The sequence below is a fragment of the Crassostrea angulata genome, chromosome 9 (genome assembly GCF_025612915.1).
Source record: "Crassostrea angulata isolate pt1a10 chromosome 9, ASM2561291v2, whole genome shotgun sequence".
Taxonomy (NCBI): domain Eukaryota; kingdom Metazoa; phylum Mollusca; class Bivalvia; order Ostreida; family Ostreidae; genus Magallana; species Magallana angulata.
The window spans coordinates 14138455-14142012 of record NC_069119.1 but is presented as its reverse complement, the minus strand read 5'-3'; positions in this window follow the sequence as shown (position 1 = coordinate 14142012).

Here is a 3558-nt window from a genome sequence, read left to right as displayed (position 1 = left end):
GAGAGATACGTCTTTGGTGAAAATATTTTCTTTGTTCAAGCAGTCGCTCAATGCTTTCCTTAAAGAAAAACTGCTTCAAAACAAGCCGTTTTATGCTAAAAATGGGAAAGTGGCGGGAAAAGGTCAACATTATGATGTCATATTTTTAAATTGTGGTCACAAAAATCAAAATGAAAATTATGACAAAACTTCAAATGCATATTTGTAGAAATAAAACAAAGAATTTCAGTAAAATGACAATGTTCATTTTAGGGGGACATTTTAGGCTCAAACCATATATAGTCCATTATTGGAAACAAATTTTTTTTTAATTATTTCTAGGTATAACGTATTCATTATTAAAGAACAAAGTTTACTGATCTTTCATTAGTCAAAACAACCAGACTGTTATATATAAACTCCATTAAAAATGCAAACTTTACAGGGCCCGCTTATAAAAATAACTTAATTTCGAATGAAAAGTCTTCCTCCAGTACAATGCTGATGTTCCATATCTCCAGATGTAGGTGGTTTTTATATATTTTCCTTGCGCCGTGTTATGGCAGCCTAAAGCCGGGCTTCTCTCAACTTCAGCGTGGACACATACTGGACAGGAAACTGATCCAATCATTCACAGAAGTAAGTTTCCTGGACCGTGTGATAGAATGTCTAGTAACACCACGGTGTAAATCTGTCAACTATTGCAAAGGGGCTAATTTCTGTGAAATTAATTACGAAAATAAGACGACAGCAGAGACAAACTACATGAACAGTGCTGGATGGATATACAGTGACAAGGGGCACTGGCCTAAGGTAAACATTTTAGAGATGTGATTTACCATCAGTTAGACAATTTTATTTAATAATAACCAGCCAGTCTGGGAAATGGTCTCATCAAATTAAGTATATTTAAATTTTTTTTTCCAACATGATAACCTCCTTATATCTAGTGAACTTTCGTAGTTGTAGCGATGTGTGAAAAAATCTACATTAAAATTATTAAACCTTAACCAGTTAAATGACAACCAAGTCCATATATTCCTTTAAAAATAAATGACTTTTTCAATTTAAATTCTTTAATGTAATTATCAAAGAGAAAGAAACGGAATCTGCTATGTCCAGGAGTTTTCTCACAATGTTTATCTCTGCCCAGAAAAACATTATTCAGCAAACAAATACTGAAATGAAATCATAACTATATAACAGTTCAAACTATAAATATTTGTCTAATTTCTTCAGTTAATCAATTCCCATGCCAGACTTAAGCAATGATTTCTGGAAAATTTTCATTTTTGTTTGGGCCCCATATTTTAAAAACATGGCATGTGACATAGGCCAACCTCTTTAAGGAATTCTTAAAACCTATAAATTTTGAATACATGAATGCACGCATTTTTTTCTTAGTCATGTATAAACATAATAAGCTATAGAAACAGTTGAAGCCTTCATGAAGTGAAATGTTCATGCACATGACCAACTACAATTATAAGTTTGTAGAAACTAGCATTCACTTAGGAAGAACATAAAAATACTGATTTTACTGAAGCAGAAAAAATATTCAATCATTTAAAAAATGATAAATGCATAAACTCAATTGTTTGAGAATTTCAGACTTTGGGGGCAGTAGATGTCACCTAGACAAGAGATATATTTATAAGATATAAAATAAAAATATAAAAAAAAATGTGTACAGGTCACATACCATAATACTTATACAAGATGGCTGTTTGTTTACATCGGTGTTACATATGATTTTTTTTTCCAGGCCGTAAACAGCATTCATCAACTCGTAATGAAACAAAAATGATACTGTTATTTAACGTGCACCTTTACGGTCTTAGTGGCTGCTAGTCTAAATGGGCATAAGAGAATGAGAATAGTCGTCAATATTTTTTTTCAAAATTCAGAGAGAGATACATTTCATTTCATTTCACAAGGAACTCGTCTTAACGTTATGATTACGAGGACTTAAACTTTGAGGGCAGAGCCATTTTCATTTATAAACGTTATCAATAGTGCTATGGAATTTCAGACCGAGGGCGCATCCACTAACATCGACGATCCTACATGAATTGACAGGTGTTTGAAAAACATTTATCGAGTACAATCATTCTAAAACCTATAAAACATTGTAATATACACATTTTAATACAAAAGCAAGTAGTTTGGCACCTTTAGATAGGAATCAGACCTTTAATACGTTTAAATATTACAATAAGCTAATGAATATATTACATATTATATATTACGTTAATGAATATAATTGTTTGTAGGGTCTGGCTGGAGCTTGTTCTACGCAGCTAGGTTAAGGCCTCCCATAGATTTCACCTCATGAATATCACGTGACATTTCATGACGTAAGCTTCGCCCATTATTCATGTTTTCATCTTTTTCCTACTTTCGATATAGTAAAGCGATCGCTGTTAAAATTTATCGATTGACTGCTTTAAATAATCATTTTGAATTTTATTTTAAAGAATATTGTATCGAAAATATGTGACTAAAGGTGTTTATTTCTTAAAATTACATTGTCGTTTGCTTACCATCCGCGTCATCACAGCGCTTTCACACGCCTTGTTTTGGTTGCGAACAGCTGACAGCGGTGTGTCAACATTTTCATAATATGCATGGCCTGCAAGACGCCGAGAGTGGAAAATGCAGCTCAACCAATGTTTGAGAGATAATAAAGGTATGTTTTAATACAGGATATGTAGTGTTGACCTTTTCTTTTCAAATAATGTGCTCTTTTTAGTCCATGCAGTGTACATGTACGTTACACACGTGTTGTTTTGCACGTCATCGCTGTTTTGAATTATTATTTTTTTTAGGCTATTCTTTTGTGTATTGAACTACACACCAGACACTGTAAACATTGCACTTGAAATAGGTGGGGTTCCCAGGGTACACAATTGTAGAATTCATTAGGGCCTACAAATTTAAGTGCATATGCATGTTTGCATGGTGATTAGGCCTATACACATGTTTTGCACTTCAGTAAATTTTTGGATCTTATGTGATAATTCATTTTGCTGGTATAGTTTACAGAAGATATCTATAACACTGTTTTGAATTCTTGTTTGTTGCTATATAAACATACTGTATGTATACATGTCATGTGTGTCTTAGTTCCGGTTTGTATTGAACTATTGTATATATATACACACCATAATACATGTAGCATACACTGTATAAACATGTGGGGTCCCATGGTACACAAGTGTAGAATGATGTAATCATCAAGTGCATGTATGCATCATGATTTCTTTACTTTATTTTAATAATTTTGTATCATATTGCCATCCACAGCTTCATTTATGAATTAAAACATTCAGAAAGATTTGTACTACATATTCAATTTGTATGTGCTGCATTAAAATTATATGATTAATATATTTGATGTGTTAAATATGTGCAGCTATACTTCATAATAATCTGATAATAAACCCCAACCAGTAAAATCTAACATATGTGGTGGTCAGACTCGGCCGCTTGAGACCAGATTGCATAGTGGCTAGATAATATTCGAGGGGCACAAGCTTTAATTAAACTGGCCTGGTTTGTTATTATTATTCACTACCT